Raw genomic sequence first — 17832 nt, forward strand, 5'->3', positions numbered from 1 at the left:
GGTTCTGATGGCCACTGAGCTGGTTGTATTTCACCTTTAGGAGGTTCAAGTGGACCTTTAGGGGGTTTTAGGGGTTTTTAAATGGTTGAACATCTATGGGAGATTTTGGAGCAATGTGTTAGACAGTACTCTCCCATCCCATCATCAAAACAACAAATGAGTGAATATCTGTTGGAATAGTGCATCCTTCCAGTCCAATAGAGTGCCACAGGCTTGGGGGATCTATGCAGAGGATCACTGAAGTTGTTCCAACACATATGATTCACTGCACATTAAGCTTAGTTTTAAATGAGTGTCCTGATTGATTAAAAGTCTAGACAGCCTAAATCTGTCTTTCTAACATGAGGTTCTCTATCTAAACCAACTGAGGACTCTGTTTGTGAGACTAGAACCAGGACAGTCCCTCCAGCCGCAGCATTTGGTTTCCTTATTGCTTCCTTCCTGATGCTTAGGTGTCTTGAATATGAATGTTGTTCAGAAGTTCAGATGCCTTTCATCTTGGAGCATTTCAAATCTTATTTTCAGTTCTATTTCTGATATGTATAATTCATTGATTGTCTTATATAACTTTGCAGGTAGAGCAATACACCAACAATCTCAAAGTTTGTCCATTCTTTGGGGGGACGCTCACAGGATGACTGAACCTTCAATGTGCTGTACACACCTCTACAATGAAATAAGATTTTACCCATTTTTAATAGTAAAAATAAAAGAAAGGAGGAAAAAAAAATATGCGGTGATCAATGTTGATATTGTGACAGGCTGCTACAAAAAATTCAGTGTTTTGAAAAAACACAGAATTGTTTTTGCTTCTGTATCTGTCACTTTTTTCTTTTTCTTTGTAACACAAAACATAGAAATCTTTGACGTAACGTCCAAACTGTTCTCTTGAACAGTTTTGATAAGTTTAGTTAATTATTGAATGTTTTAAACTAAAATACTTGCATATAACACAGTTGAACAGTAGGTATATTTACTTTTAGTACTTTTTTTTTCTTTTCTCTTTTTAAGATTTTTGCCATTATTGGATGGTTGATAGTGAAGAGACAGACAGGAGATGGTGGAGAGAGAGGGGTATGACATGCAACAAAGATCCCTTGCTGGAATCGAATATAGCTCTTGGGGCTCTGTAGTTCTTTTGAATGTTTTGTCAAAACTGACCATGAGAGGCTTTGTGCTGGTCAGGAACCGTTGATGGTTGTTTGTATGCAAAGTCTGATAGGACATAATTTGATTCACTGACTTGTTAGGGTTAGTAATCATAAAATAATCCTTCCATATATATTCTTTCGCTTAAGCACAGCTGCCACTATGGTTCTTGAGAGGTGCTTGTCAGAAGTGCATCAGAAACCACCTCCTTCCACACTTTTCCAATTGCTGGGGGCTGTGTCTCACCATTTCACTATGAATTCATTCCAGGGCAGGCTGTCTCAAAATGTGCACCATTACCCCTGTACTTTACCGATCACATCACATCTCCTCTCCTCCCTCTTTATGATGTTCAACTTTTCACTCTGCCTTCTAGTATTGTTGTTCAGAACAACTATAAACACTTTTGATTTCTGACGTGGAAAGACGCCGAGATTAATGCAGCCCTAAGGGAGCTAAGACGTCCCTCTCGCCAGCCACATCCTCCAGTTCTTTGTGGCGAATCCCAGGTTGTTCCTAGAACCCATAGAGTACCCGTTGCATGTATTCAGAAAACTCCAGAAGGAGGTGTCTGGGAGACCTTCTTATCACATCCCCAAACCACCTCAACTGACTACTTACAATTCAACACAAGTACAATTAGTTGACTTGATTGGTTTGTGGAAATCCTCCTTAAGATGGTAGAAAAAGGGGAACAGGTTCTCAGTGGTCTCAGTGAACTATAACCAGAACAACGATCCCTGGAAGATATCGTGAGAACATCTTGGACAAGTCATATCTCAGCTGTTCATCTCTTTAATCAATGCTTCTCTGTGGTTTAATATGTATCAGACCTCTACAGCCTTGCTTTTCTTAAGAGTTATGAAGTGCTTTGCAGGCAATAATACATGAATAAATAACAGCTAATATAATCAACACACAAAAAAAAAAAAAAAAATCTCCAGAAATGAATCAAAAACAGAATAAATGGAAAATGGCATCAAAAAAAAAGCATGGGAGAAGTTTCCAAAACAGAAAGGCCAAAAGATTCTTAGTAATAAAAATGAAGGAACTCTGTTCACTCAGTGTATTCAACAGCTGCTAAGATCCAGCTGTTCTTGGGTTGATTTCAACCTTGGTTGTCAAGTCAGAGGGATGCTGGGCTTCCCCAGAGCAGTTATTAAGAATTTTCTGTGTTTTCGGTGTTGTCCCTATGGTGAAATGGAAGGACGAGAAACACTATTTCCCTATAAACAAACTGAGCAAAAGAGCAAAGACTGAAGTTTAACATCAAAACAGTTAAATAGAAAACAGGTGACTATTTCAGCCTTCAAGAGGAGAGGAAAAGAAGGGGGCCCAGATATAAACATCCAAGGAACATGAGCCCAGACTGTTACAGGTGTGTTAGCAATTATGAACACCTTTAAACTTTTATGACTCTGGGAAAAGGGCCAGCAACTGGAGAATGTTTTTACTGTCACTAATTTTCTATACCAGAGTTTAGCTGTCAGGGTGGTTTCACTGGTATCCCATTTGCTCAATAAAAGAATGTGAATGGGGAAAGCCACCCACAACAACGCAGTAATCACACATCATTCCTGTCGTGTTGATTTGCTTGATGTGTGTTTGTGAACATGAGTGAGCGTTTTTTTTTAAAACTTGGAACATGACAGTCGCATTAAGAATAGTTTGCCTTGCGCTGTGGTGCAGTTTGATCAGACGAGGCAAAGTGTGAAAAACAAAAGTTAAATTTGGATGAGATGGCAGATGGATAAATGAGCAAAACAATGCCTGACGTTCTCTCTTGTCCAGCTCTGCAGAGTTTACTGACAGTCTGAGATTTTTATCTCCTGCATGTCAACATCAACTGATCCAGAGTTGGTTTTACTTGGGTCAGTCAGTTGAGATGCCCACATCAGAAACAGCCATGAGTTTTCTCAAGAAGAGACTATCTGAAAGTGTGTGCCATTATCCCCATTTGTATGATTATCGTATCTCACCTCTCTCAATTAGCCATTCAGAGCAAGAATGAACACTTTTGCCTTAGATGTGGTCCAATAGCACACAGAGAGTTTGTTTGAAGCATATAAACACATCTACAGTTAAAATCCTTCAGATTTTTGTCCTAATTGAATTGGAAACACCTGTGGTTACTACAGCAAACACTCCTTGAGCTGCTACTTAGTCAGAAATGCTGTAGACGAGCAACTGGGGCATCTGTTTACAGTCCTACCATGTCCTTCCAGACAAAAAACTCCACACACAAAAAAAACAAAAACATAGAAATACTTCTTTCTGCTTTCAGAGTAGGTTTCAGTTGTAAAATGCTATTTTTCAGCAAACTGGTAAAACCAGTGACCGTACAACTTCCAGAGTGTTGTTGTAATCCTTGAGGTTGCCTGTTCCAAACCCACCGCTTTTTTCTCTCGTATAAACACAATCATCATAATAGTAAACTTTTTTTCTGGCTTATTTCTTCTGACAGCTGTGGTCGACGTGATGGTGGGCTTAGTTTTAGGGTGACAGGTGTAAGCGAGCGATACATAACGGCAGACTGAAGCCAGCCTAGACAAAACAACATACGTCAGTGAATTTACTCCACACACAGACGCCCATTTGACTGCCTCTGCAGCTTTCGACACGGCAGACCACCTGGTTAGGCATTAAACAGCGTTGGTCTGCATGAGTCTGGCTGACAACTGACATGATGTATTAACCTACCACTGAGAGCTCTGTGTTTTGCTCGTGACATAGCCACCCGTCAGCTCTGGGCTGCCGCCACTGCAGACCTGACAGTGAAGGTTTTTATTTTAGCTCAGAGACTCGTTATGTAATGCCTTTTACATGTTTTTCAAATTAAACGGCTGACACAAACTACTACTTCAGTTCCCTTATTAGGCTCCATGTGAAACCAAAAAGAGAAGAATCAGACTTGTACATAATGATCACCCAGCTTTGAACCTCTGTGGAGCTTTTTAGCCTCTTATAGCTTACATTTTTGGTTTTGTGCAACACTTACTGAATTGTTCTGTCTTTAACGCTCTCATGAGCTTTGTTTCCAGTAACAGCAGGCACCTGTTTTTAGCAAGCGAGCTCTGATAAACCCACTGTACACTACCTGCCCAGCACTGTACGACAGACAAAGTTGGAAAATAGCAGGTGAAGAAAGTGGAAGAGTCTGATGTTGGTCTTAGAGCTAAAAGGAGAGTAAATATTTCAGTATGTCTTGTAAAAATTACACTATTTACTGCGAATTTTCAGCAGCAAAAACCACTTTGAAGGAAACTTAATGGCCCCTTGATTAAGACAACATTTTTTAATCAATATAATGAGGAAATAGGGGAGTTCTGGCTCCTACTTATTTTAGGTACTGACCTCGTAATCACAACCCCCCAGTTTGAGTCCTGCCTTTTCTACATGTCTGCTCCCATCTCTGCCCTCATTTCCTGTCAACAAAAGCATGAAATAAAAAAACATGTAGAAATTTTTTTTATTTGAGCATATTTGCTTAATTGTTGAATGTTCACTAATGACAAATGTTATTAATTTTCTACTGGCAACTGAGGGATGATGAAAGATTTTAAAGCACAAAACAGCAGATATGTTTACTTTTTCATTACTTAAAATCCAAAATCTTCCATGGCCTTGACCAAAATGGTTTAGTTGACTAAACCTAACCACAGGTTGTGAACCCTGGTCACAGGTGTCAGAGACTGCTTTGTACACTCAACATCCATCCTGCCTAATTACTTACCCTAGAGCTTCGCTCAAGCTTTGGTGTTAGCTTGTAAAACTTTCATAAGGAGGTTTTCTGATCCCAGTGGCCAACAATCAGTTAATGCAGCTCTAAAGGGAAGTTTAAAGGACCAAGACATCCAGACTGAAAGAGAAGCAAAATGACTACAAGCTCATTTTTTGTTTTGTGTGTGTCTCATCGCATAAATTGTTGCATCATATCGTAATTGATGTCAAACAGCACGATTTGCACCGTAATGCATTTCAAGAATTAAACATGAAACACTACCTTTTTATTAAAGAAGCAAAAAAATTGGAAAGGAGACAGTGATACACTTGATTCATGAGACCACCTGTTTGTGCCTCTCCTCTTACCTGTGCTTGGCACCAAAATACCACACAGACAACCGTCCTACAACCTGGACAACCATAGGACTCATTTGTCCCTACACCCTGATATGACCCAAAGGAGTGTCTGCAGAAATAGCATCCTTATGGTGACAGGTGTACTGAACCTTTGTCTTCATGGATGCAATAAGAAACACACTGTTAAGCATTGTGGAACGTCAGTTTCATTAGGTTTAGGCACAAAAATTGCTTGCTTGTTTTGTTGGTTACAATAACTACTATGTTAATGTTGGTCAGCCTTTGTTGTCATGGTGACAATAACAAAGACGTGGTTATGGTAGTGTAGCGGCCATTGTTAAAAGAAACAATGATGACTTTGAGTTTGAAAGAGGAAACTAACAGCCCTTTCCCATGTCAAAGTCTTTTGTTTTGTCAACCCATCCTCCCACGCCAACCTCCTCCAAAGGCAGACTTGGTTGTTTTAAATACTGCTATTAATTTGCTGGAAAAGTGCTGAAAATGGTGTTTCAGATCTACGATCCATTTAAACTCACCAGCTCAGAGTGTGTATGACTCATGTTTTATCTTTAGTTTTCATACTCACATTACTCCTTTTTTAAGAATATCAGTCATATGAGTCATCCCCTCAGATGGTCCGCAAGTTGAGTTGCACAAGTTGTTCCAACAGTTGGAGTTGTCTGTTTTTAAAATGTTAAAAGGGAATTTGTGCTCAGGTCTGTATTACTGTAGGTCTATTTTTTATTTCCTGTTATCTTTTGGAGGTAAATGCCTGTGCAGGAGAAGTATTCTGGCTTCCTATTTACTGTAGGTTTGAGTCTTTTTCCTTATGCTGAGCCTTGGTTCAAATACTGGCATTCAGCCTTGGAATTCAGTCCCAGAGGATCTGAGGACGACCTGATGGTTAAAACAGAACAACTGCAGCCTCCACAAGGAGACCACCACTTTGGTTTTAGGAACAACTAACCTATTATTTCTGCAACATTTTTATTATTTTTTTCCCCCCAGAGCTCATGGTTAAAGAGTAAGGTTTTTGTCTTTTGCTTTTGATAACATTTGAATGGTCTCTTCTACATCATATCTTTATTACACTGAATTTGGGGACAGGCAATTTTTTGTTTTTTGTTTCAAAAGAAAAGGGGCTTTCTTTTTTGTATTTTTGACATTATCAACCCTCATGAAAAGTGAACAGTGTTCCATTACATTACCTGCAAGTCACTTCTGGTTTAGTAGGTGTAACTAAAGGCTCATTCCCATCTAAAATCATAACTATACCATTTTATAGTCATTTTAACAACAGGAGATCTCTAAATATAAATGCAGGTTTTATGTTCAAATTGAATCTTTAGGTAAAAAAGAACAGGTGATTTCAATAGATCATTGCTTTGACGCTTGGTTTGGTTGATATGTATTGCGATCCTGTATTGAAGAATACTGTAGAGCTCCTGCTAGAAACGGCTGTGTCAGTGCATGGTTCCTGTTGTCAAAGCCAGATGCAGAGCAGATGTTGGGGATACACAGAGAGGAAGGCCAGGATTTAAAGTATGCTGTTGCTCATATGACTCTGTCATGCTACACAAGTTGTTCTGTGTAAGATGGCTGATAAATTGCTGTTAGATTGAAACTAGTGTAGGTGCAGTAATTGATGTCAGGCCTGGACTGGAGCCTGCTTTCAGTTACCTTCCAGTAAGTTTGATATGACAGTTATCCCATGCCAAAATGTTGTCCTTGTTTGAATTTTAAAGAAACTCCACATGCTGAGTTGAATGTGTACTCTTTCCTGTTTTGTTTTTATTACATGCTCGGTCCAAGCTATTCATTTTCCTTCAGGAATATTAGACTCTTTAACTCTTTTTTGACTCTATCCAGGCCAAAGGACGGCCCTGCAGTCTCAGGGTAGAGACTGAGTTCTTTTCTTCTCTTGTTTTGTTTTTTTAGTTTATTTGCCTCAGACTTAATCAAGAATTAAGGTGTGGTTAATTATACAGAATCTTTGGTTCGTATCATATTGTGGACATATCAGGGTCTGCTGTCTGTGTAGCTGTCGTCTGTTTACTGTAAAAGCCTTTTATAGTTCCTAAGCCTGGAAGTTCTTATCCCAGCATGAGATTTACTGTCAGCTCTCTACTCAAACAAAACACATAAGCACCCAAGGAGGAGGGTCTTCCAATAAGTTCCACTTGGGATGAGTGGGAGGGGTGGCAAGGTCTGTAATACTGAAATCCAAATTCCAACTGAAAATAACATTTGGAAATGACAATCAGTGTTCCCTAGTGATGTAAAGGAGGCTGGGATACCTGCAGGATCAGAATTAGTTCTCACTGGCCATCAGCATCTGTTAGATTTCATGAATGGATTGTAGGGTAAATGCATGTAAACACCATTTATCTACCTCTAAAAATCTGAACACTGTTCATGAAGATCCCCTAGGATCCTTATGTTGAGTTTAGATAAGTAAACTGGCTCTCACACGTGTCTTGTACATTTTAGGATCTCTTAAATTGTCCTTCAATGGGTTTATGGTACGTTCATTTGAGCACAGAACAGTCATTAATCTACACCACTCCTTCGCACTAAATGATGCAATAAAATTGGCTTGAGCTCACGTGGGGCAGACACAGAACAGAGGTAGTTGGATAAAATACCATGAAAGTCTATTTGTTCTTTTGTGGAACTTTATTTTTGTAATTTGCGTTGTTTGATGTCCTTTTTTTTTTTTTTTTTTAAAAACCTCATGTAGGTATATTGTATAAACAGTATCTCACAGGTGCTTTGGAGATCAGGTCTCATATCTTATAGTAAGCAAATAAGTCCTAACTGGCGAAATCAGAGTGATGCATATATCATACAACTTTCAGTAGGAGTTTCTTAACCAGTCAAGACTCCTAACCAATGAAATAACTGCTATCTCTTGATATTAAGGAGAAATCCAGAGGTGTCCTAACTTGCTTGCACCTGAGAGTGCAATGCTTTTAGATATATACACGATACAGCACTATTGTAGTACTAAAATACATACATTTACTTTTTAGCTACACAGGTGGCTTGCCAGTGTCCACTTACGGCCTTTGATGGAAATGCATCATTGATAAATATAATTATTGGATTAAAGTTATGTATTGATTTTTACATGTTTTTGCACATATATACTCGATAAATAAGTTGGTTTTCTGCAGTTCAAATCCTGCCACTGTCTAATATTTCAAACATAAATCATGAATCATAAAACTACAACATCATATGTTGTGTATGAGAACATGGTGAAACAGTGAGTGAGTTCTCACTGTTTCCCAGGAGGAATTACTCTTCTGCTAATACAAAACTTCATCAGTAACTCAGTTGTTCTCTAAGGTAAGACTAGTTTTAATTTAACTTTAAGTTCGATTGCTGGGGGGGATTCAAAGATGCTTAAATCGGGAGCAAGAATCCGTGGTTCCAAGTACTCATACAACTTGGCCTAGTTAAAGTGTTTACTAAGTCAAGACTTATGCATCACTGAACTGAAAAGTTACACCACGCAGATCTACCAGTATTTAGATTTACCAACTGCTAGAGGGAACAGACCAATTACCAAGTGACAAAACAAGCTAACTGAAAGCACAAGTCATCCAGTAATGGCGATAGTTGCTCACCCTGCCTAACCCCATCAATGACGTCAATAGAGTCATATACAGTAGCACCCATCCCAACGTGGACAAATAGACAGGACTTCTGTGAAGATGTGTAGTTACTATTCTAAGGCTTGATGAAAAAATTGTTTGACTTGACTGGGAAGCAAGAAAAACATGGACTTGGTGGAGTTGCAATTAGCAAAAACATGCACAAGTTGAGAACTAAAACAATTGCTTTTGACAACCTCTACGTCAGATTCTGGTAAATAAAACAAGTGCTTTTGTTCCTTCTGATCAAATCTTTTTGCTGTCTTGGATCTGTATTGTGTCGGCAGAGTTAGTGTCTTGATGACGGTCTCAGTCTGTTGGTACTGGACAAGAGACCAGCTCTGATTAAACTGTCAACTGAGACAAGATGGTTTGGACTAAACCAGTATGAAACATATGGAGAGTATTATTGGCTGACTGGGTTCCAGTTTGCGGTGGTATTGGATAGTTGTCCTCTGTTCTCTGATGACTACTGGATTTGTTATCCCAGCATTCCTGGCATTTTCCTTCTCCCAGACAGAAACTGAAGGACAGTTTAATGTTGGCTCAAAAGTGATTCATGCTGACTTTGAATCAGTTTAGATACTAAATATATAGTTGTTCATAATCAAGCCTTTGATTGTTCTAGCGAGCCCCTAGTGTTTCGAGTTTTCAGACAGTGATTCATTCAGGTCATCTGTCTCAGCTGAGCATTTACGGTGTATTCGGAAAGTGCTCAGACCCCTTCGGTTTTTCACGTGTTGTTATGTTGCAGCCTCGTGCTAAAGTAACCAGTCACCAGTCTACATACGATATCCTGTAATGATAATGAAAACTGAATTTTTGAAAATTTATTAAAAAGGCACCTTTGGCAGCAATTACAGCCTCCAGTCTTCTTGGGGTTGACGCAACAAGCTTTGCACATTTGGATTTGTGGATTTTCTGCCATTCTTCTCTGCAGATCCTCTCAAGCTCTGTCAGCTTGGATAGGGACTGTCGGTGGACAGCCATTTTCAGGTCTCTCTAGAGATATTTGATTGGGTTCAAGTCAGGGCTCTGGCTGGGCCACTGAAGGACAGTCACAGAGTTGTTTCTAAGCCACTCCTGTGTTGTCTTGGCTTAGGGTCATTGTTTTGTTGGAAGGTGAACCTTTGGCTCAGTCTCAGGTCCTGAGCACTCTGGATCAGGTTTTCATTAAGGATATCTGTGTTCTTTGCACGGTTCAGCTTTCCCTCAACCATGACCAGTCTCCCTGTCCCTGCCACTGAAAAACCCCCCCACAGCATGATCCCGCCACCACCATGGTGTTGGGCAGGTGCTGAGCTGTGCCTGGTTTCCTCCAGACCTGATGCTTAGAATTTAGGCTAAACAGTCAAATCTTGGTTTCATCAAACCAGACAATTTCCTCAAACTCTGAAAGTCCTTTAGGTCCTTTTTTTTTTTTTTTGCAAACTTTCATGTACCTTCTGTCGCCACTCTGTCATAAAGCCCAGATCAGTGGAGTTCTGACATGATGGTTGTCCTTATGGAGGTTTCTCCCATCATCACACAGGATCTCTGGAGCTCAGCCAGAGTGACCATCGTGTCTTTTACCATGACCCCTCTTCCCTGATTGCTCAGTTTGGCCGGCCAGTCCTAGGAAGATTCCTGATTGTTCCAAACAATGCAGCAGAAATGTTATCGTAGCCTAAGGCTGTAAGGCTGCAACATAACAAAATCTGAATACTTTTTTTAATGCTCTGTACTGTCTTTATCAGTTAGAAGATAAAGGCTTACTGTACATAGAGCTAGAAGGTACTTTGTGTGACTTGGATCCTGGGAAGGGAGCTCGGAGTCAACATGTGTTTGCAGGTACCATACGTCATTGTTGGACCTGAAGCTGCTGCAAAGGAAAATTAATATGCGTTAATGGAATGATTCAGACTAAAAGGGTTTATGTTTATAGGATCTCAGTAAAGATTAATGATTTAGCATTTTTGTTTTCTGCCAACTAAGCTTAATATGACAAGATTTCTTTTACTCACTCATGTGAAATAGTTGGATGTGAGATCAAACAGCAGGGCTTTTTGTTTTTTAAACAATATTATTGGAAAGAATATCACTTAATGATTAACTGGTTTACCACTTATTTCTCCCAAAGTGGAAAATGTTTCTTACCCCAATATACATTACAAAGCAAATACATATGTAGTGTGTGCCATCTGTCTTCAGTCTGTGCAACAGTGTTAATATCAGTGAGTTCTCCACCTTAAATACTGCCGAATGAAGGCTGTTTTGTTTCTTCAATCATCCACAATGAGTAGTTTGTTAATCTTGTCAGTGCTCCTCATTAAAACTAATGAGTCCCTCTCTTGGATTTCTGACGGTCTTCAGTGACAAGTGAAGTATGATGGAACTAATTGAAAATCTGTGATCTACACAAGTGTGTGGACCAAAGCATAATGGGACATATGGAGAGTGTTATTTGTTGACTGGGTTCCATTCGGGTGGTATTGGATAGTGGTTCCCTGTTCTCTAGTGACTGCTGAATCTATCATCCAGACATACGGAGGAGGCTTTTGTATTTGTCACTCACTATCACCACACAGTAAAAAGATTGATTCAAGTAGAGCCGTATGATTCAGGTCAAAATCATTTTTTCCACTTCGAGATGAGATTCACAATTTTCTTCCAGTTTATATTGTCTTTGTGCGAACGGTAGAAGTAATGCAATCATTAGCTCATATGCAACTGTATTAAACGATAATTCAGAAATAATCAACTAAATGTGATGTGTACCTGTCACCAGATGCAACGTGTGTCCCAAAACACAGAGGCCTTGTCCAGGTATGCGTGAGACTGTTTTCGCAATGTTAGATCCATTGTTTGGAAAGCATTTTTCCACCTCAAAACTCCAACTGTGTGATCATCAGGAATCCTAACTGTCTGTCGACTCATTATAAAGTCATTGCTGATGAAAACGAAATGTCAGCTTCACGTCCGATTCCATATATTATTGTTTCTTTCTTTCGTGTTGACCAGAGCCATATATTTGGCTTCCTCAGGCAATAAGCCTTTTGAAGGATTCTCCGCTGCAAATATCCTGGGCTTTTTGTGACGTTTCAGTAACATGGGTCCTTTTAACTCTCATATTCGTCTTTGAATCTGGTTCCACAGACTGCACAACTTTTATGATACAAGCATGGCAATTTTGTCAGAAATAGGGATGTTCAAATTTTTTTGTTCTTCCAAACCATCATTGGGTCCATGACTCTAGCCATGACACCAGCCATTGCCAGTTCATTCCCAATTAACCTGCTTATTATTATTATTTTTTAATTAATTGATTCATCATTTAGTCTATAAAATGTCAGAAAATTGTGAAAAATGTCCATCACAACTACAACAACATTCTAGGTTAGCATCTTAAAATGTCTTGCTTTGTCTGAACAAAAGACCAAAATCAAGAGATATTATAATTTATATAAATTTATTATCATGTATGACAAAGAAAACCAAGCAATCCTCACAATTAGGAAGCTGGAACTAAAGAATGTTTGGCATTTTTGATTGAAATTTTACACAAATGTTTAATCACTTATAAAAATAGTTGCCAATTAATTTTCTATTAACAAGTTGATGCATTGATGAATTGCTTAAGCTGCACACACTGTGGCCCTTTGCAAAAACTAAAGTAGCCTCAAATTCTTCAGTTGGTGAAAACACAAATTTCTTGGTTCGGATATAATTTTGCTCCAGCTTTAAGGTTTTTTGAGGCGGACTGCTGTGTAGTACAGTATTGGCCTGTAAAAATGGTATGTTGTCTTTCTTCAGTCGATGAATCATACTCCAGTGGTACAGTAGCCTACTGTCTCCTCCCTACTACAGTTACAGTTCATCTATATTATTGTTTGCGGTTAAAGTCAATGCATTTTTCATGTGTTTGTGGAGGCAGGGGAATTCTGGGAAGTTCCCATGTTAATGTAATTATGTCTGTTTAATAGGACATTGTGGTCTTGAATGTTTCCCTCTGTGCTAATTGTGATGAGGAGAACACGGCTGTCTCCTCAGCAGTAGACTCCATCTGGATAAAATCTCTTTTTATTGGACTGCCCTTCAAAAGCTCTGGCTTTAAGATAGCTACTGGCTAAAATAACAGTGTCTGTGATTCTGGCTATGACCGTCTGTCTGTCGTTGGATTTCTCTGTCTGTCGCTCTCATATCTGCTCTCTTGTCTGTCTTTGTGCGTTTATTAATGCTACTGAATACCCCTATCACAGGTGTTAAGGCAGTTTAGTGCATCAATTTAACACCAGAAACCTCAAATTATTTGTCTCTAAGGACCAGCAAAAGATTAAATAGTTAAATAGAGTCTAATATTTGAGTGTAGTTCTTGCACTCTTTGCTTTTGTGCCTTATTGATTTCATAATCAGGCACGTTGAATAGAGATATTACTCAATCAGTCCATGATTGAAATCCAATCTAAAATGGCAAACAAACCTCCTGCAGACTTTGAATTCAGACTGTATTATTCTTAACTGTGCTTAAAGCAGGAGACAAGAGATCTCTGGTCATGCCAAGCTGACAGGATTACCAGGGATGACACAGAAACCGCTGGAAACTGACGTGTATGCTCTTGATTTCGATGTGTGCTAGACTGAAATACTAATTGATAAATAAAACCATCCATAGAACAAACTACACACAAATATATTCAGTCAGAGGGATGAAGAACTTTTTCAATACTACATTTTTGATGGCACTGACACATATCCTCAATTTGGTGCATTAAAGTCATTGTTATTTGGAATGGATAACGGCAGGATGGTAATTATCATTGGCACCACTTGGTTGTTTGTAACAGAAACCTGTAACTGTTCAGGTGTTTACCTCTGCAGAGTCTTTCACCCCAAGATGGAAGTTATACAGTTGCTGTATTTGTGACCGTATTCTCTGGTGACATACAGAAATCTTCAATAAATGATTTTTGCTTTATGTAATGAGTGATTTTGTATCGACAATATTCGTGGGAATCTGTTAGCCAGATGGATTGAATCACGTTAGCACGTCCTCTTTTTTTATTCAAACAGTCTGTTGTGAGTTTCTTAATTTCTTTCTCTACTCTGTAGTTTCTTTGTCTTCACATTTACTTGACTGATGTACCAACGGGGGGATTTCAATCTCTGTGACAATGTTTAAAGCTGCAGTCGGCTTCATTTGTTGCATACAGGTGTTCATCTGAACCAAGCCCTGTGTTTAGTGTGAAACTAACTAGTTAAAACATAGTGCTACTAAGATTCAAACTTGCAACCAGATCTATGGTCAGTTGGTGCAACAGGTGGCTGGAGTTTCTGTGCATGAAACATGTACTGAATCACAGGTTTCATAGTCAGCACATTATATCTCTAAATGATTGAACGACAATGATTGTTAATTAGTTTAACATCTTTGTAAGACAAATGATTCAGCTGGCTTCAGTCTAGAAACTCAAGTTTGTAGTTAACTTGTGAAACAACTGGTTTTCAATTTAACAGATGTGGTTTTACTACTTCACTACTTTTACTTAATATACTTTTATTTGACTGTTTTGATGCTCTCTGTTACATCTGCACTCCCTTTTCTTTTTTTTTCTCTCACTCACAGTCTCACACACAAACACACCCTCTCTCACACACATTTATCATAGACCAGGTTTTTCCACTCCAGAGCCAGACAGCAATTGGCTCGTCGTCCTCGCTGCTCATTTTTCATGTCAGCCTTTTCTCTGCAGAAGGCATCACTGCTGGGATTCTCTCACATGAACAAACAGGCCTTTCAGTCCTCGCCTCTAAACATTTTAATTTCACTGGCCTCATTTAGCCTTGGCTCTGCTCTGGATGAGTTGGTGGTGTATGTTTTAGTTCTGTGTTGTTTGGTGTGTGTGTGTGTGTGTGTGTGTGTTTTTGGGCAGTGAATGTGTGTTGAGTGAGCGCTGACAGACTAAGTGTACAATTTTCTCCAACCTTTTGAGAGTTTTTTTTTTTTTTTTTTAATGTGATTTTGGCATCTTGAAGTGTTTGGTTCCTCTCTGAAAGCGTCCACAGCAGTCTGGGGAAACTTTGTGCCTCATTAGATATTTGGGTTTGTTGGCAGGACGTTGCAGGATTTGTCGTGCACTAAAAACGTGATGATGTTCTGCTTGAGAATGGCTCTGATTGGACAAGCTTCTGCAGTAAACTGATCGCGATCTGTGATAATTATGTGTTGATGCTTGGACTTGTAACTGTTAACTTTGCATAAAATCTATAAGACTTTAAACATACAAACCCTTAATCCAAGATCAATCCCAACGTTTTCTTTTTCGGTGCATTTTATAAACAGAACCATAAACTGGATCCTGAAAGCGGGGATGCATCAATAATCGTCATCAATAAGTTTATTTTCGACAATTTTAAAAGGATACAATACACATGTTTTTGTGATTATTACTGTACTACACAGCTCATTTGTAGCCAGATGTTGCCAGATGTGGAGTGTGCCTTAAAACACTGTGGCCTGTTCAGATTTATTCGCTCCTGAAACAGTTTTTGGAAAGTGGCTTAGTGGACACTTTACAGGTGCAATAGCTGAAGCAGCAAAAGTTGAGTTTGGATTTTACCTGTAATGATTGGTTAGCAGAAACTTTTTGTTTGACGTGACAACAGCAGTCTGACAATCAGAGAGGTTGGAAACAAACTTCTTTGGAAAATAAAATAAAGGTGAACAGCAATATTTTTGCAGAAACATTGCAGTGTACAGACCCAATTCCTGCTTCAACTTTGACCTGCCTTACTTACCGTAGTTTTACAGTTGTGTGTACAACTGTTGAGAGATTATTACCACAATATGTGTCCCTCCTTGGAGAATCTCCTGAAACGATGCTGCCATATGGGCTTTACTTACGTCTCCTCTGAAGGATCTGTAGCTTTTTGAGGGGAAGCTTGTGGTAGCACAGAAGAAACTGAGTTAGGTGACCTTTCAACTATTTGACCAGTAAGTCTTTTAAATGGTGGAACATCAGCTTTGAAAAGGAAACACTGACATTATTCTTACTGGAAAGTAAATGAGAATTAGAAGGTCGTGTGATATTTCAGTAGCCTTGAATTCATCAGTGAAGTTGTAAAGTGATTGATGAGGTTTTGGGCTCTTCAATCACAGGAGCAGTGACCCTCTCCTGCTTGATGACTCTACCATGGGCCACTTTGTCCTAAGTTTATACTCTGGAAACCTGAGCTCCCTCTGTGCCTCCTCTGCCTCTTTTGTTGGCCTCTAACCAGCTTCTTCCAGGCTCACAGCATAATCAAGGTCATTCAGTGTGTCCCCTGAAGACAAACATATCAAAAATGATGAAATGCAAACCATAAAATCCCAATGTTTCTCCCAACTTTTCTTTGATGGAAAATATTTCTGACACTCTGGGCATCAAATAACTAATTACCATCAAACTCGTTCAGCAGGATCGAGTCTCATTTTGCTCCAACCACCTCAACAGTGCAGCCAAGTTTAAAAATATTAAACCTCCTCAACTGTCTGTGTTAAAGTAAATTCATTATGACAAGTCAGATTGGATTATGAACTTAACGAACGGACACTGTTAACACTGTTGTATTTAGACTACTTTTAAATCGGTCATGCAGTCAAAATTATATAAAAGCTATAAAATAAATAAAGTTGGTTTGGTGCAGTCCACCTCTGGAGCTGCAAAGCTTCCACTTCTTCTACATTTACATCATCTGAGGCTGTGACATAATCATATGGCGTGCCTTGCTTTGTGGCTTATACATGAAGGGGTCCTTGATGAGAAAAAGTTGTTCAGAGTTGTTTGATGGCTAAGGGAGGTTAAAGAGAAGGACTGGATAGTAGCTTGGAGAAGTGATTTGAATTTGTTGTTTTTGGATTTGAAATATTTGAAGTGCAGAGAGGGACAGCTGATTTATCTCCTCAGGCAGTTAAACAGCCTTTAAAGTAGACATGTTCCCGAGAAGACATAATAAATCCTGCACACATCACCGACTTACTTAAGAAAGTGTCCAGCAGCCTTTCACCTGAAAGAACTTCACGAGGCCTGGCGAGGAGGAGCTGACTAAAGGAGATGATGGTGCTTTAGTTATCTTTGTGGGAATATTGCATCATCGCAGTAACACTGAATTAGATACAGACATATAGCAGATTCTGATGAACAGTTGGACAATGCAAACATGAAGAGATAATAAGAAGGGAGCTGAAGGATGGAGGTGACTTATTCATGGACACAATTATCTCACATATGATGAATATGCAGTTTTTTCAAAGTGTATGGGAATTGATTATGTAGTACTGAAGTTAGTTGATTCACAGCAAATGAATAGATCATAACTGATCATAAGCCAATTATGAATAATAATTAGTTGTTTTGGTTTGTACCAAGTGAAAACACCATTTCACAATGGGTCACTTCAACTCAACTTCAACTCAAAGCAGACTCTGAAACATTTTCTTCAGCTGGTAATTAACCTGACTTCAGCCTGGTATCTGACCTGCAGAGCAGTGATTAGTATTTCCTCACACATCCTCAGCACCTGATTGAGTCGGTTGTCTTGCCTTTTCCAAACTTGTGAACCTGCTGAGCTGAATCAGAAGATCCTGATGCATCTTATCTCATTTTAAATGTAGTTACTAGATGACGGCTTAAACAAAATCACCTCACTCCTCATATAATATATTCTGATGGTAGTTAAGGCGCTCTTTACTTCAGGTGAGGCAGGGAACCTCCACTATAAAACGCTGTATAATTCGCGTCAGGTGACAAGTTGCTAACTATAAATTGACAAGAAAATGTTTGAAGGAGGTGACTGAATTGGGACATAACTAACATGTCCTCTACTTTTGCATGGAAAGCATCCTCAAATTGTTAATCAGTTTATTTTTCTAACTGAGTTCACTAGCTGAAAGGCTCATCTGTGCAGGTTGAAAGGCTGGTAGAGAGAA

The 17832-nt window shown here is 39.1% G+C and overlaps 1 protein-coding gene across 2 annotated transcripts in view; it reads left to right on the top strand.

Moving 5' to 3' along the window:
• The window catches only part of cenpp (centromere protein P), a 100241-nt gene that overhangs the window by 23630 nt on the left and 58779 nt on the right, over positions 1–17832 (top strand). The gene's annotated exons all lie outside the window — the stretch shown is intronic.

Source organism: Seriola dumerili, unplaced genomic scaffold, assembly GCF_002260705.1.
Source record: "Seriola dumerili isolate Sdu_G_001 unplaced genomic scaffold, Sdu_1.0 BDQW01000066.1, whole genome shotgun sequence".
NCBI lineage: Eukaryota > Metazoa > Chordata > Actinopteri > Carangiformes > Carangidae > Seriola > Seriola dumerili.